The sequence below is a fragment of the Conger conger genome, chromosome 1 (assembly GCF_963514075.1).
Source record: "Conger conger chromosome 1, fConCon1.1, whole genome shotgun sequence".
Taxonomy (NCBI): domain Eukaryota; kingdom Metazoa; phylum Chordata; class Actinopteri; order Anguilliformes; family Congridae; genus Conger; species Conger conger.
In genome coordinates, this window is record NC_083760.1 from 31765243 (window position 1) to 31790154 (window position 24912).

At 39.4% G+C, this 24912-nt stretch overlaps 1 protein-coding gene across 1 annotated transcript in view; it reads right to left on the minus strand.

The window, feature by feature from the left end:
• Positions 1-21350, minus strand: part of LOC133132750 (transcription regulator protein BACH2-like) — a 75027-nt gene extending 53677 nt beyond the window's left edge. Inside the window, exon 1 of the mRNA XM_061248859.1 lies at positions 21136-21350. The gene's annotated coding sequence lies outside the window, so the exon portion shown is untranslated. The remainder of the gene's footprint in view (positions 1-21135) is intronic.
• Between the last annotated feature and the right edge of the window lie 3562 nt (positions 21351-24912).

Genomic DNA, 24912 nt, shown 5'->3' on the forward strand with positions numbered 1-24912 from the left:
CAATCAATCCGGAACGGTCATCTGTTTGAACCGACTTGACACAGCATTTTTCCAAATAGGAGACCTACTGTTTATGTCAGTGGAGAAAACCACAACCTAACCCGGTTAATGAAACCGAGCAATGTTGCGTGTTCCATGTGTGAAAGGGGCTAAGACACAGCTCCAACGGTATTCCAGGAATCCACTCAGACGCCTCAGGTTCAGAGAGAGCGCTCGCCAAGGCTGCCCTCTAGCAGTTCACCTGACGAGGCACTATCCTGCTCGTGTTAATCAAACAGGTCGAAAGCAACTCGCCCAAGCTATTTTGCGGTCTAACATCAGGAAGTTTCCACTTTCATCTCTTAGCATAGCCACATGCTAACAGCGCATGGAACAAACAGGCCGTCTGAGCCAATCAAGCTTATCCATAGTACAGGCAGATTTACACACTCGCTGGTGAAACGCAGACGGCTAGTGGCCCCATCTGCCCTGTCCGTCGCTAATCGCCTACGCCAGATGGGTCAGCAGACCTCACACGGGGTTGTTTTCAGCACAACACTGGCTATGCCACTAACACATACAGCACACTGCAGCAGACACATCTCATTCATTTTTTATAATGAATTGCTATCTCAAACTTCCACTGAGGTAGGCAGTGTGTGTGAATAACAAGAAGTTGGAGAGACATTGAGAGGAAATGTATGGCGACACGATTTAATCAAGGCACAAGGGGGTATAAAAATGTATTTCTATAAAACATGTATAAACTTACATAAGCCCCCTTTCCCAGCAATACTTGGGAAGTTCAGTTTTTGAGCTAAAACTGAACTTGAAACAAGCAATACACAGAGCAACAGGTATATAGGTCGGATATACTCAGTGAGCACCAGGTAGACCTGGACACCAGCTTGTTAATGCAAATATTTAATCAGCCAATCATGTGGCAGCAACTAAAGACATACAAGCATGCAGAATTGGTCAAGAGATTCAGCTGTTTTTCAGACGGGAAGAAAAGTGACTTTGACTGTGAAATGATTATTTGTGCCACACAGATTGGCTTGACTATTTCAGAAACTGCTGATCTTCTGGGATTTTCTATTTCAGAAACTGCTGATCTTCTGGGATTTTCATTTACAATAGTCTTGTTTATTGTAAGGGCAACCAAACGTGGTTTGTTTGGATCCACCAAGTAAACATTTTTCTTTAAAAACAATGAACGTCAGTTTCCAGTGTAGTACATAAACATTCAGTTTATTAGATGTAGATTAGCTCGGCACCAGAGCTCCAAGTAACCTTTAAGAAGACCAATTGCGCAGATCAGCAAAATCAGCTATGAGTGAGCTGTTCATTATTTATTAAGCTTTTGCTGACTCAAGGAAAATGATATACTTAAATGTACACTTGCCCAATCCACTTTGCCCATCATTACATTATAACGCACAATCCAATTTCACTGGCAAAACAATCTGTTGAAAAACAAAACAATTCGGCAATTTTGGGGTGAGTTCAAATGGATCTTTTCAGAAAACATGATATTTAACCAAATATTGCCTGCCTTGAAAAAAAAACAAATTCAAATTTTTTGAGCAATTCGCTTATTTTGTACTTATAAGAAAAATAAATAAATAATGCTAAATAAAATGTAATGAATTGTTCCAGGGAGCGATGGTCCCCTGCTTAGTCAAATCAACTGTAAGCCACGTTGGATAAAAGTCAGCTAAATATATAATAATTTATATTTCTTCATTAATGTCTTATTTCCCTTGGTTTCTGGAGATTTAATATTTAAGATTATGAAAACCCCCCATAATCCCCTCCATCCCCTCCTAATGAGAAAACGGAAGGCAGTCAGCGAATGAGACCTCCTGGAGGCTTCAGTGAGAGTCTTGAGGGTACAGAGCACGTGGGCATGCTCAGACAAGGCCTTCACACTTGAAAGACGCATGTTCTCAAAGGAACACTTCACTGAACTTGATAATTAGAGAAAAAACACCTCTGCAACACCGACTGAAACCTCTCCCCCCATACCAAAACCCTATCCAATCAAATTCAATTTCGAATACCGGTTGAAAGAAAAAAATTGTAAAGGTGTCGAGACAGGATGTGATGACATCCTACTTAGCAGGCAGTCTTGTTGATGTGATAACCAGCTTAATATGACCCAAGATCTTAAATAGAAAGCAAGAGGAAGAAATACTTGTATTTTATTTGCTTAGCATGAATCAATATCCAGAGTGACTTACACAATGCCTGGCACTGTACCTTGCTCAAGGGAACACTATTTGAAAATTCCAACCAATGCAAGCCAAGTTACGACAGCAGTTTGGTAAGAGCAATGAGCTGTTAAACCCAAGGTGGGGCACCAGTTAATTATCCTTGGTTATTGCCCTTTCTCAATCCTTCCTCTTACAGACCAAAATGCTATTCTGAATGAAATGATCAAAGTGATATCAAAACATGTTAAATGACATTCTGGGCTTTGAGCAGATGGTGTTTTTGCTGATATGTTAATTTAAAAAATACATTAAAATAAATAAATAATTACAGTGTCATTGGCACATGTGGTTAAAGCACACATTGTCAGCATTTTTATAGATTTCGGTTTCACCATGTAGTTCATACATGGTAATTTCAGGGCACCATAATGTTTGGGACAAAGCAATGTTATGTAAATGAAAGTAGTCATGTTTAGTATTCTGCCGCATATCCTTTGCATGCCATAACTTCCTGAGTCTGGATATATGATTTTCAGGTTGTCCTACAGGCGATACTAATACTCTGCATTTGAATAAATCCCTATGGGTATTGGGGGGTGGGACTAGATTCAGTAATTGATACTGATACAGTATGGAACACATTTGTTGGCTAAACGGCTTTAAGTCATCAAGGGTCCAAGGTACGAAATGAGCCTCATACCACCATGCTGCTGCCAGATATACAGTAGATACAAAAATACAGAATGCGACTAGCATTATAAAAGCATTTAACCATATGTATTTTTATAAATGTTCTAATATGATGCTTTACCAATTAAATATGTCATCAAATTGCAAATGCTCATTTAATTGCTGTTACACATGAGACAAAATGGGATCCAGTTAGCAGATGAATGGAAACAGGCAAACTGTAGAGCAGATGCCCTGATGGAAGTTGAATCTGTTGTGCAAAATGTAGAGTGGTTGTTTAGTCAACTCTAATGCAATACATTTTACTGTGACATACACATTTTATAAACATTTAGAAACTGCACACCTGGATGAACATTGATAAGTTCACTACAGTGCAATGAATTGCAATGTGGCTGTATTCATATCATGTTGTGAGTCAGAGCAACACAGTAGAACACAGCTACATATGGAACCTCTAGTTTTTCCCCCAGGGGCGGCGTACGACTTTATGGCATGTACACTTTATAAATCAGTTCAACAAACATATTAGCTTCATGGTTACTCACTTTTAAAATTTTGTAACAGCCTCTGAGTATGTCAAACTGTAAGATGGCAGTGTTTCCCAAAGCATCCCCTAAAAAGCTATTTCATGCCATGAAAAGAAAAAAATAGTCATATCATAGAGGGTTAAAATCAGCACCAAATTCAGACCCAATTAACCAAGTGAAGTGTATTAACTGAATAATCAACTGCTCTAATTGATTAAGAGCAGAGTAAAGAAGAAAAATAGCGAAAACCCCAAAAGCATTTAAAGTGGCCTTGAAGTCTGGAATGTCTTCAAACAGTTTACCCTCTTCTCCCTGATAATTTGGTTAAAAACGGATAAAGGAACATGCATCTAGTTTGCATCCTTGTTTTAACATGCCTGTCACAGGAGTGAAGTATAATATTTCTATGGCAATGCACTTGTACGTCACTTTGGATTAAAAGCATCTGCCAAATGACAAAAATGTAAATGTAAATGTATTTCAATTACATAATTTATAAGATTGCAACATAAAGAATGAGTGAACCAGTGTGTATTCAATCTGAGAGACCAATATCTGTGTTTTATAAAATATAAATAAACTATTCTTACATGCTGAGAGTTCTTAAATTATAAACCAAACTGCAAATCTGACCCCCCAGTTTGGTATATAGTTATGTTACTGTGTCCACATCCATATTTACACTTTCAGGGATACATTTTCCAGGTGAAAATTTTCAGCACCAAAAAACATAGATTAGAAGAGTTTAACAATACTTATTCCATCACTTATGGCCGAGTGATCATCTCCTTGCGTGACTCATAGAAACCATTATGGAAAAGTGCAAATTATGTACAATGTACTGTACACTCACTGATCACATTTGGCATTGATTAGACTTATTTTTCTGACTTATTTGGCTTTTGCTATCCACTTAAGAAATACTCTTCTGCTTGCAGTACACTCTTTAAATATACATCCTGTTCTAACGGTTTCACACAAAGGTGAGCCAATGCTATCCAGTTTGGGTGCAACATCACTGTGGTGATGTGTGATTATTTCTGTTACTTCCTGTCAGCTTTGACCAGTCTGACCCTTCTCCTCTGAACTCTCATTAACAAGACATGCCCACAGAACTGCAGCTCACTGGATGTTTTTTAATTTTTCACACCATGGTGAGTAAACTCTAGACACTGTTCTGCGTGAACATCCAAGGAGATCAGCCGTTTCTGAGATACTCAAACAACCCTGTCAGGCACCGATCAAAGTCACTTACATCACATTTTTCCCATTACATTACATTATTGGCATTTGGCAGACACTCTTATCCAGTGCAATGTACATTGTGATGGTTGATGTGAACATTAACTGAAGCTCCTGACCAGTATATGCATGATTTTATGCATTGTGCTGCTGCCACACAATGGCTGATTAGATAATCACATGAATAAGTTCCTAATAAAGTGCTCAGTGAGTGTATACTTGGTTCCTTTCTTTTTTTCTCTTTGCTTGACAAACAGTGGTATCTTAGGGCAGACTGGCTAATATTTCTATACAGCACAGCCTGGCATTTTTAGCAAGGCTTTCTCCTTCATACAACGATCCAGTTACAATTGAAAAAATAGAGCATGTTTTGAGTGCTCCGTTTTGCCACTTTTACATGTCTGCTTACACGAACAGTGCACACCAGGAATATCTCACTTTAGTGGGTAAAACTCGATAGCATTGGCTCACCTTTGTCTGAAACTGTTTTTATTAAGAACAGGATGTATATTTAAAGGGTAACTTTTAAATATGTCATTAAAAGTTTTCCAGCTCTGCTACAATAAACCACATACCGCAGAGTATACTTTTCCGTTCCTCTCTGTTATATTCAACAGTTTCAAGCATTTCAATTTTAACATGCCAGAAAACATTAGAGTACTGCAGATACATCATTTGGGTCCAGAGTTGGGTCATTTAAGGTGAAACACTATGAGGCGTATCCTAAAGAGATTAGCAAAGTCACCATTTGAACCTTCACCAGTAAAATTGTGATTAGAAAATAAATACGATTTCACTACAGATTTGACCTAAATGTATTGTTTCTGCTTACAACTGTAAGGTCATTCCTGTTACTTGGCCACAGACAAGTGATGCCCGAAGGGTATCACACGCAATTCAAACAGACCCAACCTCAGCTTGCCTCTTTAGGGTGTGCTTTTGGTTGTGGCTACTTGCCCATTGCCTTCCCTGGGGTGACTGTGATAATGGGACAGCATGCCTCCTCTCTGTAGGGTCTCCCTCCATCTGCATGCCAGCAATGTGCCAAAATAAATCTATGCCGACAGCTCTCCCAGAGGAGTTCACTAGACATGACCTTATACAAGCCTTGTCAAGTGCATTCCTTTGTCTAGTGAGCCTGTGAGCAGATTTCCTCTGCCCCCCCTGTTTGCCCCATCCCCCACCTCAATACAGTCCCTCCCCCAACACCCATCTTGGCCTCGCTAGTGTTTTCCTCATACATGATGTCACATGACTCAACAAATCCATCTGCTCAGAGCCGGCTGTGTTTTGGAACATACAGAAAAGGATAGAGGTGATCTGACTCTGCAGAGAGTACTAAGAACTGATACCTGATACCCTTATACTATTTCAGATTACACACACAGATAAGGTTTCACATATTCTCATAAAAGACAGAGAGGGCCCAGCTAAATTGTATGAATGAACCAAGCAGCTGCCTCAATTAAGCATAACCCTGCCATCCTCCAAAAAATATTTGTGATGTGAGCTATTCTCTTTTCCTATTCTTTTGAGGTCACATGCCCCACCCAGATACCTTAAAAACAAACAAATTCCCCCAAAAATTCCAGTAATCAAAACCAAACACTGTGATGAGAAGCGGCGGGAGGGGATTTAGGATGGAGAGATGACCAAAACAAGAAAGAAAGCTCACTAATTACCACAAACGTTCCTCTAATCCAGTGGTTTTCAAACTTTTTGGACCTAAAGCACACCAGATGTCCAACCAGAACCTCGAGGCACACCAACTTAAAACCACAGTAATCTATTATGAAGAATATCACACAAATTATGATTATGATTTGCCCCACATTGCACATAGGTTATATCAAAGACTATCAAAGATTTTCAAGCAGATATAGGCTCATTTAAATTAGACAGACATTCAAATTCCAAGGCACACTTGACCTTGCCACATGGCACACCATTTGAAAACCACTGTTCTAATTCACAACTGCATGGAATTTCGCAAGTAGTAAATGGCAGCCAGCTTTGCCAGTTTTAGATGGCGACGTGCTCTTTCACAATGAGCAAATTGGCTGGCACAAAGGATTATCTTTACAATATTTCTTGGCCCTTTACCATATGTTTCACATATGGAGAGATCCACGTGGGGTGTTCCAGTCAGTCATCAGATTCCTTATCTTCCATCAGACATGGCACAACTACAGCAGGCGATGGGAGAGTGGTCAGAGAAAGGTCCAATAGGCTTTAAACAAGACTGCGCAACAGGCACTGGTTCCAGGTCAGCTGTACCATTCTAAATACTTAACCCTTGAGACAGCTGTTCATTATGAGGCATGATCTCGGATCAGTACTCATAAGCAACTTTTTATGCAGTTCCTTGTCCAATAAAACTTTAGCAACACTCCTGGAGGTGAGTGAACACCTCCAATCGTCTCTACGGAGCACCTCCTGTAATTACAGAGGAATGCACCTCACTGTTCTGGAGAGGGTGAGCTGTCGTTGGTGTGCGTCAGAGTTCGGGTAGGGCATGAACTGATTTGCTTTGCTCAGTGACCATGAGTTTCTCACTTTTTTGGTGGCTCAATAAAAACTAAGCATATTAAAGCATAAATAAGAAAATAATATATGTAAGTAAAACCTTAAATAAATTTTCCAATTAAGTAAGCTAAGTAAATCTATATATCAATATAGTTTCATTACATTACATTACATTATTGGCATTTGGCAGACGCTCTTATCCAGAGCGACGTACAGTTGATTAGACTAAGCAGGAGACAATCCTCCCCTGGAGCAGGGTTAAGGGCCTTGCTCAAGGGCCCAACGGCTGTGCGGATCTTATTGTGGCTGCACCAGGATTAGAACCACTGATCTTGGGTGTCCCAGTCATTTACCTTAACCACTACGCTACAGGCCGCTGCTACCACCGTTTCACCACAAGAATAAAAAATTATCTTGTTACGGAATTTGTTCATTTGTTAAAAAATATATATTCTATTCCATTTTACCCTATTCCATTGCCAAAACAGCCAATTCTGTAGTGTGAGGAAAAGCAAGCTGTGGGTTGCTTCAATAATGAAGCACCCACCAGTGGTGGCCTGAGCCAATGGGTACCTTCAGCACATTCCAGCTAACAAGAGCATGTACAAGTTGGAAAACCATAAAACAAGTTTTTCCTGATACTTGAACACAGGTAGAATCGACCTACGACCCACAGCTAAAAATGTTTCTACTCCAAAAAATAGAGTGAGGTGCAATTTCATCATGTTCATAACATGCCGACTGCACTTTCTTCACTGATGGTACCTTGGAGTCTTCCTCTAAGCCTGGAAAAAGAAACTACAAAACCTCCCATTGAAAGCCCATAGTCTCTCACCGAAAGCCTTTTGTGCTGAGAAACCTGGTGCTGTCTCCCCCACCTCTATTAAACACAATGAGCTGTGAAGAAGCTGTGAAGCTGCAGTTTCATTGCATAAATAAATGGGGCTAAAAAAAACACATGATGATCTTATCGCAGAAATTACCTATGCATCGCATTGGACAAAGCCAATTATGTGCTGCAGACTCCTAATCACAGTCAACAAAAGAGGTTTAATTGCAGCCTCAACACAAGCTAGCAAAGTCCAAGCTATACAGTATGTCATTGACTACGCTTCAGGGAAGAACCTTTAGTGTGTGCGCTGCTTGTGAGCTAAGACCCTGACAGCTTATCGGTTCATGTAGTACCACACATTTTCCAAAGAACATTCCGGTTGTTTAACAACCAGAAATTTTGTTTCTCAGGCATCTTGAGGTGTGGCTAGCAAACTTCCATCAAGCCAGCCTCAAAGTGACAGATACAATGGCCTTTTTCACCTTGGCTTGGGTAACAAACAGACAGCCACATCATGACAGCTGCTGTCGCGACACACTTTCCGAACTGTAGTCGTTCTCCATCAGACGATGATCGGTCTCAACAGAGGCTGACAGCCTAGCTGTCTGACAGCATTAAATCATCACGAGGTCCAAAGAAGGTCTGTGTTCAGAACCACTGCCTTTCAAACACAAGCAAACTTGCTAAGCTCTTACCCCTAAGCCACAACCTAAACTATGAGACTAATAGTTCAAACAGAGGCTTTCTTTGTTTCCTCAGCAGACCAAGAGTAAGCAGGTATTATTTTTGACTTCATGCACTTACTCTACATGTAAAGCCTAATCTACAGCCATTAATAGGAATTTACAGCTACATTTCAGGTCTTACGCACAACGAACTATGGGTTTTCCTCTGCAAAAGGAAAGTATAATCAGAATTATGTAAATAAAAAGTTAGTTTTTTGCACATATTTTTCTATTTCATTAAAATAGATTTTTATAAGAAAGAAATATGGCAGAGTTTGGATGCCATATGTTTATTGCTTCAGTTTAGACTTCTTTTGGACTTTTCCTATGTTGTAGAATTTTGATATGAATTAAAATATGCCATTACATTTATGATATTTATGAGGCATGTCAGGACATAATTTTAAAAAAGTCATAGCAATAAATTAACTGAATTAATCTATGAGATATCTCACCTTTGAACCCCCCTGCCCCGGAATTTCCTGATTATGAAGAAATAACTATGCTAATATTAATACTTCAAGATAAAGATTTCAATATATTAAGAAAAGCTTTAAGACTGAGGTAAAACCTTTGTTTCAATTCAATTAAAATTCAATTTAAAATTTAAAATTTAAACTGCCACAAAGATGATTACTTATCCACGCCAACTGTGATATGTTTTTTGGGGCGGAATATAGCCCACTCTGTAATCCAAATGTATCATTTAAGCGCTTTTCTTTCTATTAAAAAGTATTCACTGGGACACGCAAGGTTGGTGGTTCTAATCCCAGTGTAGCCACAATAAGATCCGCACAGCCGTTGGGCCCTTGCGCAAGGCCCTTAACCCTGCATTGCTCTAGGGGAGGATTGTCTCCTGCTTAGTCTAATCAACTGTACGTCGCTCTGGATAAGAGCGTCTGCCAAATGTCAATAATGTAATGTAATGTAAATTCAAACACACCAAGCTATAAGAATATTACATTTGCAAACTAGCTAGTACATCAAGATTTCTCTACAAATATTAAAATGAAAAATGTTAGGGTGACACGGAGGTCATGAGTTTGAAACCGGGGAAAGCTGTGTAGGGTTCTACTCTTAAATCCTTGATGGAGGCTGCTGTACAGCTTTGGCCCTCATGTCACCATGAGGGTAAAGCAGAAAACTGCAAGCATCAGAGAGTAAGTCGCCAGGAAGTCTGCCGGGTGAGTAACCAAATGTAAAAGCACTCACTCACTGTATCATGCGAGGCAGACATCTTTTTTTCCCATTAGAAACCAACTTTCTGGTGGGGGAGGGGTATACTTATAATATGTCCGATGAATTCCTTTAGAAACCATTCAGTCTGATAACCCTTTCGCCAAATAATCTTTCCTCTTTTACTAGACGGATGTGACAAAAATGGTGTTCAGGTTCGCTTTTGATCACGTACAGGTTCATTGCAACAAACACTTAAACCAGGGGTGGCAAAGTCTTTGCACCCCACTGTAACTGATTACCATTTTTGTTTTCTAAATTACTATGCTTCAAGTGTCCAAATAAATACAAAATTGCTGAATTGCATATCAATATTCGTCAACAAAACAAACCATTCACAATGTGAGAATTGGCAAACTGAGACATGTCACTTTGCAGTGAAAGCACTCATCAGCCTCACAAGAAAGAGACTTGTTCAAACAAGTGGCGAATGTCACCAAAATATTGGGAAATTGCTTGCATGCAGTGCCAGGAAGTAGTACTGTATCCTGTGGTACTGTGGAATACCTCAGGATAGTTTTGTCAACAAATAGTTCCTACATGTCTTTGACTTAAGTCAGCTTTCAGAGTTCAAAGACAGGTTAATCTGAGTTCATGCATCAGAATTAGAAACGTCCTCCTCAGGAGAATGTAGATTCCAGATGAAAGCCTGATTTATTGTACAGCAACATCAATGTTTGGCACATTAATATTTTCCTTATGCGTGTCTAAGCAAAAAACCATTTTGATGACTAAATAATTTTTCCATGAGGACTGACACATGTATTTTCAGCAGATGGCTCTCAAATGCAAGGCGTCCAACCTTTATCAAACACCTTTAGAAATGGAAAAATTTAGTTTTATGCACATTGCCATAGCATGATTATTGAAAAGAACTAGGCCTGCATCAGCAGATCTAAACTGAAAACTGTTTGCTCAGCTTCGAGATGCAGTGAAAGAGCAAAGTTCTGAAAAAAAGCGAATGGCAAAGCACTCGGATTTCCAGTATCTGTTTACAATTATCTGAGTAAAAGCAGGGGATCGAGGAGGATGTACGCTGCGACTGAACGGTCGTGCTCCTGCATTGCAGTGTGAAAGACAAAAGAGAAGACCCAGATGCTGCAAATTGCGATGACATCACCGGAGATTAAAAGAAGGCAGGTCTGAAGCTATGAAAAAAAAAAAAAAAACCACGAGAGCGATTCCTGTTAATTTCTGCATCTGGTTACCAGGACACTGAGTCACACAGCACCGCAGAATGTGTCACAGGAAGCTGGTGCTACACCCTTGAACCCCCCCCCCCCCAACACCACCACCTACCACTTAGCTAGCACCTGTACAAGTCTCACAGGATGCAAAGCCTGAACCGTGTCAGCTCCCCCCCCACCCACCACATTCCTCTACTTCACAATCTTAAATACACTAATGCTACAGATTCTGCAGCTTAAAAAAAAAAAATAACGCTGACAAAAGCAATCGGGCACCTTTTAAACTTTAGACCTTGTTTTACTAATCCGCCCTCTCCTTTTCAAGGATATTTCCAGGATATTTCTTGCATACAAATGGCATGCATAACTTGTTGTTTATTCCTCGAGCAACTGACAAACTGTATTCAATACAGAGTTTGCATAAAAAGCACACTGGCTGCTGTACACATTAGGATTGTTTTGTTTTCTGCAAATGGCTCCGATGCAAACCGCATGGGAAATGAATGAGTCCGTGAACGACTGCAACCTTGGCCACTGCCTGCAATACATCTGGGATACTGTACGGAATCTGGGAGTTCAGCTTATACAGGCTGAATGGCGCTGGCATACAGACAACAATAACTAAGCCCTGAGTTCATGTGAGTTCCCCCCTCTTCCTTTCATTTCAAAACAATGATCTCATCTCACCCCTCACTTCTCTCTACCAGGAATCTGCCAATTGTTTTCTATTCCTTCCAAGGACTTCAATGCTTGCTGCTCATTTTACTTGTTCCATTTAAACATATCACTATAAACTGGGCTAAGAATATGAAAAACACACAGAGTCAAACTAAATGACTAAGATACCGTACAGTAGGTTAAAACCAGTAGTTTTTAAAATCTCAGCCATTGCCTGTTTTACTGCCTACGTTCTTGCTTTCAAGTGAGTCTGAACTGACATTACCAGGAAGTGCATTAAAGTTGACCTTTTATCCTTAACATACATTAATGATTAAAAGTTAGATTTTAAAATCTCAAAGAGACTGGCAAGCTCAGTAATTACTATGACTATCACACCAAATTAAAATTGAAAAAGACACCAAATTGAAAAGTTAATGCTTGCAATTCAAAGTTAAGGAAAGATGTTGATTGAATACAGTCAAAATTTTGAGTGAGTTAGAGGCGGTCAGTCTGGGAGAGTGTGAGTGGGTGAGCAAGTGAACCAAACATCAGTGGGTGAGTGAGCGATTGAACGGTTCCTGTTGATGCATTTAGACTCCAGCCACCTACATGAGTCCTCAGCAATGAAATGCTGACAAGCCTTGTGGCCTACACACACTCTCACGCACTTCTCCAATGCTCAATTTAACACAAACCAAATGGTCCAAATATACGTCAGGCTAAGATCGCCATGGATGCAGATAGGGAATCAGCCATCCTCAACAAAAGTAAGTAAAGACCCTGCAGTCACCCACACCAGCCCTCTAAACCTGAAGATTCATAGATAAAACATAAACATCGATTCTATGTTATAAAATCTAAACATAGATTCTCGGTTAGGAAGCACTGTTAAAGTTCTCTTGTGCTTTATAGGGCATGATCTCTGAGAAACTATTCATAGTTTGCTGCAATATTTTCTGTCACACATCCTAAAGTTTGATTTTAAATGTAAAAAAAGAATTCAGCGAAAATACCATAAATATTTAAAAACTCCAAGAAGTGAATTTAGCAGGACAAACCAAACACAAAATGGAACAGTGCTCCTTCGGTCTGCATCTAACCAAACACCTTCTCTTGGATTCATATTCTCTTTAGGATTAACCATTTTAGATGATTTCCCCCCTCACAGAAGCACAGGTGGCACTTAACTGCCTCTCTTATCTTCCACAGCAGAACTGGAGCCTAGCTAAGGTGGACTGGAGCTGGCTGATGAGAGCTATAGCTATTAATGTCATATTCAATGCCAGTGTCTGCACAGACAACTCCCTGGAGTTTTCGCTCCACTCAAAGTCCAAGGTTTATTGGAAGACTAGACACTATGTACTGCTTCTATTACTATTTTCCGTGCTGCATTTTTAATTTCCCACAGTTTATCGTGCCAGTCCTTTTCAAAGGAGCCCAGCCGAACAACACTCAACAGAGCAATGTACACTCAGTGAGCACATATTTGGTCTGAAAAACAGCTGAATATCTTGACCACATCTGCATGCTTTTATGCATTTGGTTGCAGCCACATAATTGGCTGAATTAATAGTTGCATTAACAAGCTGGTGTACAGGTCAACTAATAAAGTGATCACTGAATGTAGTTGCAAAATCATGTGGAGGGAGGCCAGCTTCAGTAACGTTAACTAATGACTGAAATGTGTACTCTTGGATGGTGAGAGACAACATGACAATCATAAAACTGATGATGTGGAAATTAATTTTACGTGTATGCCATTTAAAAGTTTTTTTCTCTTGATTTGTTCATTCTGGGAGGAAGAAAAGTCACCAACTACTTTCACCAACACAAACAAATGATTTTATGCTATGCTATCCTTGTGCTATTTTGTTCCCATGGCAACCAAGTCATTTTGAAATATGCGGCTGCTATGTGCATGGGCTTCAGCCACACAGATCATACTGACACGTCCGTGCCACATTAAAGAGCCAGAAGACCACTTTATCGAATGGGAGTATCTTAACTTGGTCTAAGAAGTAAGGCAAAATTATGGATGTATCATGATAAATGGTCAACTATGATTTCCCAGTATGAGGTTGTTTCTCGTGTTTTAAAGATTTTATTCTTACTTTATTCCTGTCGGAAATACCCATCAATAGCTAAACAAACAAGAAGCCATCTGAAATGTTATTTTAAAAACATTGATTTGATGCCTTCAAGGATGGGAATATCTGCTCTGAAGCAAACATGGATACTAGAGATTTTAAATGCATAAAACTGCCAATCCAAATATTTTTGGGAACATAACTTCAAAATTGTTATTATTTGTCAGAAATGGTACTTTAAAGCAAATATTTCATGGCTTGGCTTTAAATCGTTTCCTCATTTTTTTCTAATTGGATTACAAATTAACAACATTATTCTCTAACAGTACTGCTCCACCATATACATCTTTGGCAGTGGAAGCATTGGTGCTGACAGTTTTCCACACAATAAACAGACTGTTGTCACTGTCTCCCTTTGACAAAACATGTAAGCACATTGTAAGCAATTACAAGGCACTTACACAGTATAACTGTAACATGAGGAACCCTAGTCTTACTTGGCTAATCACATACCCTTGAGATTTTGAGACTGTAGGGCCCAATCGTTTACTAGCTGAGACACTTTGGAACCTGTATACTCTTGTAACATTCGCCACAGTGTGTACCAGTGCAAGATGACCTTGATGAATTTCATTTAGATCATTAATGTCATTAAAGGTTAAGTAAGATTCAATCATTAGATGAATCAACTACCATTGAGACTGGAACAAACAATTAGATAATTAGTCCATCTTAATCAGTACTACCGTCCACCATTTCATTGATTTATTTCAGGAGGAAAAGAAAGTGCCCATCCGCTCCACTAAAAGTGGCACTGGGCTTCTGAGGCCAGTATATCACAAATATTATGGCAAGCTTTATTCAGATGACATAATCAGAATTGTTTTGTGTGTGGCACTTCCTGTGATCAAATGCACCATTGGCTTCGGGCAAAGTACCTTGCTCAAGGGTACTACAGGAGGGCTCCCGGTTAATGGGATACTCTTCTACCACAACGTGGGACACTCAAATTGTGCATAAGATGTCTCAACAGCATTGCAGTGGCACATTCACACTGTTTCCCTGACAACCCTGTGGGTGAACCATCTCCAAGCCAGGCTGGCTTTAGAGAGGGGACACCATGTCCAAATGGTAGACGCACCCTGTTCAACACACTCCTTCTGCTGTGCAGTAAAAGCTTAGGGGGAGGGGGGCAATGCCAGCCAACAGGGCGCTACTGACTCTTCCATTCTTAAATTTTTCCAGCAACTTTACTATCTATTACCTAAAAGTGGTCACTTGTTTGCAATTATAGGAATTATCCTTCTTTTGGAATCTCCAATGTTATATTTTTGCATACCAACTCTCAATGGTAAGAGCATGCCACACCATTTTACAAAAATGTGGGCAGAATGGACGTAGACCCAGGAACACCCCCTCATTTTTCTAATCATATCGGGCAGAGACATTCTCGTTCACAGACAGAGGAAAACTGAACAAACCACAGAGTAAATGAACAGGGGACAAAGTCCTACTCTCAAACTCTCTCTTCCATTTCAGAATCCTGTTCAGAGCGCATGCCTCACACTGCCTCATGCATACCTCTGTGCTGACGTGTTAGGGCAACAAGAACATGTTTTGATACTGCTGAGGTTTGCATGTAGGGTCATTCCTATAAAGGATATTTCTGTACATATCCCATTGAAGTACCAGACAAACAGCCAGCATATTAGACATTTGTTATATACAGCAGGCCTGTCTATTTGACAAATGAAAAATGACAACCTGTTTCAATACGCAGGTGAGATTAATTTTATTATTCTGTGAACTGTATTCTTGCTGTGGTCGATTCCTATTTAATCATTGGAGGAAATCTAATTTGAGAGGAAAGAATAACTAATCATTGAATGTCATTGAATTAGTCTGTTATAACTGATGCTCTTGACTGAGGTAACCTGAATGGTGTGCTTTTCAAGAAACTCAAGTCAGGAAATGTGAGTATGTTTAAAGTCTACATCTCTGAATTTCTCCACACAAGTCTCGACAAATGCCAGTCAATGCATAATAGCAGCTCAGGGATTGATGGTATTTTCAAAATCACATTTTCAAAAAGAACAAAACACAAGCAACTTAAAGGGTATGAGAGGCGCCCGTCTTATCTGACAAATTGGCAGTTGCTTTACTTTCAACTACTGTACATATAATATTAATGTAACTTGTGAAGGCACCTGCAAGAGAACAATGTTTTTGCAAATTGAATCAGGGCATGACTAGCAGGCAGGTTGAAAAAGCCAGGGTTGGGAATTTAGCCAGGGGGACCACATATTATTTGTGAAGACTGCCATGGGATCTTTAATGACCACAGTGAGTCAGGACCTTGGTTTAACGTTGCATTTGAAGGCTGGCGTCTCCTACAGCACAGTGTCCCCATCACTGCACTGGGGCATTAGGGATAATTTGACCAGAGGGAAGATCACACCCCTACTGGCCCACCAATACCACTTTCAGCAGAAACTTAGGTTTGTACTAACCAAGCCCACACCTGCTTAGCTTCAGCCATCTGGCAGCTGGGTGCATGATGGCTGCTGGTTCAAGTGAAAAAGGAATTGATGGAATGACACAATATTGTTCCTTGAGACTGAGCTTAAATTAATTAAAATAAAATTGTATGGTTTGATTTTATTTACAATAATTGTTACGGGTGGCAATAATTTTGGCACCTGTGGTTTTCAGAAAAAAATAGATTACTAAATGAGAAACATTGAAACATGAGTGTAAATATATTGAAATAAAAGTTGATAGTTTTCCCATGCATTTGAACATATAATATATAGATATATTATCCATGTTGTTTATTATATTAATTGTTTTTTTTAATCTATTTTTATTAATAATTCTGGACTCCAATATGCATGATAAGACGACAAATGTTTGTCAGCTTGAGTGCTGTTAATGAACCATTATGTTAACTCGCTAACATAAACCAACAAACACAAAACACAAGTTAGCTATAACACCAATATCAGCTTTAGTGCAGCATTTAAATGAATGGCAACATCCATACCGGCTACCTATGCTGCTATAGGACAAACCAGATTGCTTATAAATAATGACGTTAAGCTATTTCTGGATGGAGAATTTATTTCTGTTTCAGAACAGTAATAACCAATAGGAAAATACTGTTTTAAAAGTGCTTTAAAGGGGAAAAAACAACTGGATTTTCAGAGGAATTAATATTCTGCTACATATGTTCATTAAAGTAGTAATTGAAAAAGATAGATGAACTCATTTTATAATGTTATAAGACTTACTTTTTCAAAACTGTCACTCACAGCAAAACCAGTCTTTCAATTCCCATCAAGTGTTCATCACCATTTCATACAATAGACAAAGACAGAAATAGTTGTGTACACTCTTTCAAGATAAAGTGTATAAGACAGGAACATTGTATTGGAAAGCAAATTGCTTTATTGACAGAGGATAAGTAACCAAGCATGTTTAAATGATTGATTTTGAAATTGTAAACATAAGGAGTCAAAAACATGAGTGCCAATGTTCACCTACTTTTTCTGTTAAACAGCAATTCTCACCTAGGCTTCATCATCAGGAATATTTTGTCAAAACATAAGGAAGATTATGAAAGTCAGTAAAAGCCCTTATCAAAGGCATTGTCATTATCATTAAAGAAAGCACTACCATAAGAAAGTCACCTACAATATCGTCTTGTGTCTCCAAGCAAGATCCTCCATAACATCCTTCCGACCTCAACTTTAGAAAGCAAAGAATGTTTTCATTCAGCAGAGTCTATTACTGAAACTGTTTTGATTATTGAACAAAGTTCCTTATATAGACTTTACATGTGTGATTGTGTGGGGAGCAACATTAATTGTTTATATTTTCTGGGCCATTATTATTTTGACAAACATTGCATCTGAGCGAAATTATTTATTGATATGAAAAAAGCATGTTTTTCAAAAAATCACATGTGGTTACATTGCACATTGTCAGATTTTAATAATAATTTTGTATTTTGCGATTCATGGACATCACCAGTTGCTGGGTGTCTCTGGTGATGCTCTGGCAGGCCTGTATTGCAGCTCATGCTTGTTTAGGGGGCTAGTCCAAAAAAGTTTTCTCTTCAACATATGAAAGGCATGCTCAATTGCGTTCAGACCGGGTGATTGACTTGGCCACTCACGAACTGACCATCTTTTTAGCTTTGAAAACTGTTGCTTTAGCAGCATATTCGGGATCATTGTCTTGCTGGCAAATGCACTGCCAGCCAATGAGTCTTCAAGCATTCACTTGAACTTGAGCGGAGAAAACGTGTCTTTACACTTCAGAATTAATTTTGCTACTACCATCAGCAATAATAGTTTCCAAAGGTGATCCAGAGACTAGGTGCTGCATTAAGGAGGCAATTGAATATACCTGAGCAATTACAAACACCTCTGAAGCCATGTGTCCTAAACATTATGATGCCCTGAAATTTAGGGACTATGTATAAAAAACTGCTGTCATTTCTACATGGTGAAACCAAATTTTATGTTAGTTGTGTGATTCCAAATATAAAATTGTGGCAAATACAGACATAATGGGGCTTTTTCCCAAACATTATGGAGGGCACTGTATGTTGTTAGAATGTAGACTATATTAGTGTCCATGGGATATTTGTAAGCAATGTGAAATTAAACTGAAAAAACGGATATTCCTACACTATGTGTACGCTACAAGTCAGTGTCTCTGTCATTGTTATTGTCATTCTCTAACCATACGATACTGTAATTAATTTGCAATACATTACATTAAATTAATGGCATTTGGCAGACGCTCTTATCCAGAGCGACGTACAGTTGATTAGACAAAGCAGGAGACAATCCTCCCCTGGAGCAATGTAGGGTAAAGGGCCTTGCTCAAGGGCCCAAAGGCTGGGCGGATCTTATTGTGGTTACACTGGAATTCAAACCAACGACCTTGCTGGTCCCAGTCATGTACCTTAACCACTACGATACAGGAATAACTGTAATTCAAAAGCACATAGTATTTTCTATATCCAATGTGTCTTATCATAGCTTAGATGAAATGCCATTGAAAAATTATTAAAATAAATTCTTGAACCACATAGATCTTTGGAAAACAGGCTACAAAAAAAACATGCTTACTGATCTATATATTCCTGATAGCTATAGTAAGCATATTACGTATTCTTGGTTTGGCACTGCAGCCAAAATTGGTTTTGCACATTTTAAATATATATATTTGTGTGAGCATTGGCTCACTCAGGCATGTCCCACTGTGAACACAAACCCAAATAGCCTATTCGTATCCGATTTTGTCCTCGTTTTCTTATTCTTCCAATCAGGCTAAGAGCATTCGGTGACTATTTATTTTTAGAAGCATGTCACTATCATTTTAAAATAGGATAGCGTGCAGGAGAGGCTACTTGTTCCAAACTCTCATGGCAGCTTGATATGCTCCCTGATGCCGCCACCACAGCTTTTAATAGTGATTGAAAATTAAGCCACAGCATTCACTTTCAGTGACACAATCCAGCTATGTGTGTTCGTACACATGCAGTTACACTATCAGGTACAGACAAAGGGATGTTTTAATTATATGAGATTATATTGATATTCCCACGCAAACTGCTTCTCCCCTACATTTGAAGAAAACAAATAAATACGATTCATGAAACAGTAAATTAAAAATAGATAATTACGCTAGGTCATCCGCGAGGCTCTATGAAGCTATGCATTTCAACCCCGTCTTCGTTACAATCAATTGTATTGGCTTTAGTAGCCGGTAGCTTTAATGCCCGAGTCTCTGAATGCATGGAAACAATGAAACTAGCCAACATTCCAAACTGTTTACATTAAATGCGCTAACATATCGCTTTATAAGCGACTCTGGCTGATGCTCGTGTGCGAATTTTATCAGATGACAGTGTGTCTTAGCAGATGCAACACAAACAGACGCTAAGAAGAGTTAAGGACGGTGCAAACTCATTCATAGGAGTTCATATGAAATTTCTATTTCTACCATGCACTGAGAGCGGCTGCAGAACAATTGATGCACAGACAATTTTATAATAGCCTGCCCACAACAAGCATTAAACATATATACATCTCGATTTCACGACAGCACCAAATACGTTGATTCAACTTAACTTATAAGCATGCGTTTAATTATAGCTACACTACTGTAAACATTACAAGTTTACACAATTACACTTTAAAATCCAACAGTAGCCACATCCAAAGAGACGTATTAGTAGAATAGGCTACCTCACTCAATTTCAAAACAAGGATACACGGTGCCCTTTACGAGCAAATATTTTTCTAATCAAATTTAGACTGTTAGTGAATTTAATGCAATCAATTTACATCAGCAAGACGTGGCGCCTGTACATATCTGACAAACGTTTTTGTTATTTTTCCAACATGCAACGAAGATCAAAGGCGGCTATGAAACAATGGTGGCTAATATATAGCCTAGGTTACAAATACATCAATGATTTTAAATTCCCGAGCGTATCTCAAAGCACGAACACAATATACTTTCATTGATTTTATTTATTTCATGTGATTAATATAATGATACACATTTAATTTTCTTCCCAAGTTCACCGAAGAAAACCCTTGCAGTGAAGACGAGGGCGGGAATGCGATCGGGGGGTGGGGGGCGCTTTGCCTTAACCACGGTCGAGTGATCGGTCAAGGCCGCCTGCAACTGACAGCTTCTTTTCTCTCAACGAAAACAAGAGTCCATGCCTGCCCTCCCCCGGTACTAGCCTACGCAGTCTGCACCTCCTCCCCTCTCAACGCGCTGCATCCAACAACAAGCAAAACACAAACCCCAAGCGCCCTGCCACCGAACTAGCCGCGCGACAGGATGTGGAATCCTAATATTTTCAGTCTTTCAGTCAATTCAGTAAATTCTCTCAACGTGACTAAAGCAGCGTTGGCCAGTATAATAGGTAATCGGCACTCACAACACTCACTGCAAATTCAGAGCTACATGCATGCATTTCACGACGTCTTGTCTCATCACCGGACGCAATCTCTGGCATTTAGAGATTTAGAGCCCACCCAAAGCACCAGCTACTTTTGAACGGCATAAACCGTCATACATTTGGCTAGCCAGATTTCGCTTCAAATGCTATTTAAAACAATGGAAAGACGAAACGCGCTAGCATGAACGTTGTTGAACAAAGGATTTTCAGAAAAATAGTTTACGTAGGGTTTACCTTTCAACTTTCGCTTTTCCCGTGCAATCCAGCCTTATTGTCCGTGATTACCAAATTTGATTTTTTTCACATGGTAAGCGACTTCCAGAGTTCCTCATAGCCTCCATGATGCTGGAAGATCTCAATACACTATTATGTTTTTCGTTAAAAAAAAACAAACACTGAAAGTCGGTATTATTATTATTATTTTTGTTGTTGTAATTGTTCAGGTTTCCTTTCGGTCCAATGCCGCATGCTGCTGGTCTCTGCTGTTTGCTACACTAGTCTAATGGAACGCCTACTCTCAATCGCTACATTGTTGACATTCGAGCACTGACGTCATTCTAACTCTCATTCACAACAATACGCGACGTAGATTGCGTTGGCCCCCCAAACGATTCGGCACTTACTCAAAGAAATATCCGCAGTAGGAGTTAGCGAATCGCCATAACGAGTACGCGCAGCGCGCTACCACCAATCTTTATAGCAACATCGCGGGTAGGAGAATTTTCTATGAGCAGAAGTGCCCGCGCAATGAGTAATGAGGCAGTCAGTTTTTATTAACGGGAATCAAAAATACTTCACGAGAATCAATTCTTGGCATAATCTGCGCAAATTCCAAGATCTTTATGGTATGTTGACCACTGATTATTTTGCACACTGGTCGCAGTTCCACCCAATTCGTGAACCTCGGCAACGTGCATAAAGTTATTGTTTGATATATAGCCACCTATGAAACATCACTAATAAAACATACTTCCTATAACTATAAATAAATAAACAAATAAATACACAAATAAAATTAAGGTTCTTGATTATCTCGCATGCTGTAGTAATTGGCAAATTTCACATTGATAATTGTTAGTCATTCCGGATGTCTTGTTTCCTACTTCTGTGAAGTTTTGTTACAAGTCAATTAACTTTTGGCAGTGGCCAGAAATCTTTGCTGGTCAAGATGATTCTCTAATGTAATCCTGCTCTCTCACCAGGACATGACAGGACAAGTTATACACAGTGAGCCTTGGCATCTGCACTGATATCAGCAAACAAGAACATGTTTTAGCTGCAATCTCATTCACCCCTACAGTGTCTGGTTCATTGATCCTTTTACACATACACACACACATACACACGCACACACACACGCACACACACACACACACACACACACACACACACACACACACACACACACACACACACTTAAGACACATCAAGCAATTGAACATTTTGCTTATTCATTTTTTCTTATTGCTTTGCCCATGAATGATTGATTTATCTACAGTACTCTTACTACTGCTACTACTATTATGACTACTACTACTACTACTACTACTACTACTACTACTACTACTACTACTAATAATAATAATAATAATAATAATTATTATTATTATTATTATAATAATAAACATTTACACTGGTAAAATATGTACTCTATATTTATTGCATTAAGGCTACGCAAAACATTCCTCCTGGTGTTGAAAATGGTGATATCTGTATTCAGTGATAGCAAGAGTTAATAATAGTAAATATCATTCAACAGTGTGCTACACTAAGGAAATATGTCAATTTAATTACATATTTAACATGCATGTTACAAGAAAATAAAGTTACCTTGATCAACAGCATTGTCCCATCTGGCACATGCACAATTATGGATACACTCCACTATATACTATACGACTCTAAAACTCACTGCAAAGATGAAAAGTAAAATAACTTTTGCAAGACAGCAGAATTATTTTCCATCTTCAAATGCAGACCAAAGACTGAGTACTGTCCTAGCTGCACCAACTAACACTACTACCTTTCGTACTAGTTCAGGTCATGGCATATTTTATGGTTTTAGGATTTTCATTTTAGGGCTTGTTATGCATGTAATCTGTGGTATGTATTCAGGATTTGTATTCTGGTTCTTGCTTAACATAGTTAATTTGCATTAGTGCTTTAGATGTTACATACTACATTCACTGAGCACTTTATTAGGTATACCTGTGCAGCAGCTGTTTACATCAGGATCACACAAGCTAAAAATATAGAAATTAATACTTAATTTTGACATAAATAGTTTTCTATCTAATCAGTCCGTTATAGTAAAAAAACACCTTCAATATCTTCTCTGGGTAAAAGCAGTGATGAAGAATAGAACATTTAGAAATGTTAATAACATCTGTAGAATCGCAGACATGAAAACTGGCATAGTCCAAAGGGGGGGGGGGGGATCCATCTCTTGAGTCCTTTATATTCACTCACATCAATTGACCATTTAATAAAAACAATTTTGGTATATCTTCGTCTTCTAAAAACACAGCCAGCTATGGTAGTAGGTCTTTTGTTCAAGACTGTGTCTAGAAAGCAGCATGCATGTGAGTAGCGATGACTCCCCAGGGAGATTTGGTTAGCAGCATGAGAGCCAGACAAAATGAAGCAGGCCAAAATGCCTTTCCTGTACCCTGTGACCTTTTTGTGGGGCTAACCAGGGTGAATGACGAAGTCAGACTGCATTTTTTCACGGGGAGGGTGAGGGGTGGACTTGGTTTCCAACCACTTACAGGATGAAAGGTCCATGTATGGAAGGCTGCTTCCAGCACTAGTGATCCTCTATTTGCATGGGGCAAGGCTCTCTGTCGGGCAACAATCTTCTCTCCAGCTGTCATTTTTGGCCCCAAAATCCAATTGATCCTTTCTTAAGTAACGAAGTAACGAGGTAATCACAGCGCTGCTTTCCCTACAGTGCATGAGTCATCACCAGAGAGCCGAGCGCCGAGAGTTAAAGTCTGCACCTGTGCAGGGGTGACTCACTCCACAGTCATTCATCCCATTTGCGGCAGAGATAGTCTGCCGAATGTCTAAGCAGACAAGCCCGGGCAGGAGTGCACAGATGCGAGTGCGTTCCTCCGCTTCGATGACCGTCAGCGTGGGAGAACGCCAAACGGTTCAGTCGCGTCAATTATCCCGGTGTTGACAGTGCCTTGGGGACGGTTTCAACCACCATTCATAACCTGGCCCTCCTCAGACACAGCCTCGCCTTCTCACATTTCTTTTCAGACAGACATCATTTCAGAAAGAAACTAACAAAAACATGCATATACATACACATACATACAAAGAAAAATACACAAATGTGTATGGGCACACAAACAAGCATGTAACCGTAGATGACAGATAGATGAAGACACACAAACATGTACACACAGATTCGTAGACATACGCAGATACAAGGACACATGCTCGCTCCCAAAAACCTGCACGCGCCCAAAAACGGGCAAATACAAATGAGCAATAAAATATTTTGTTTCCATTACATCCATAAATATTTGTATTTGATGTTGGGAATCACTGAAGCATTGTGTAAGTAATACCTGCAGCAAGGTATTTTCTTCAAATTCTAGGAAAGAACGCATTGCAGCTGGATTAGTTGGAGCCCAAAATGAGAGGTGGCCTCAATCTTCTCAAGGAACAGCAGAGTGACAAAGCCAGAGGACAGTCTGCAGAAGGGTGGCTTTTTTTCTCATTAAACATAACACGGTTTTGTCTAGGCATGCAATAACTTGTATATCAAGGTGTGTTACAAGTGCTCTCCACCCGTGCAGTGAAATCTAGGCCCCCAATGTGCTCGTCCTGTCCTCCAATCCAGAACTTGGGGAAATACTAACCGGCACTTGGTCTGGTTACTGGAAATACACAAGCTCATGCGGGCACATGGGAGTGGGCATGTGTTCAGTTTGAGCTTCCAAAAGTTCCCAGCATGCTCTGAAATTTGGGTTTTGGTCTGGCCAGTGATGACATGACTCA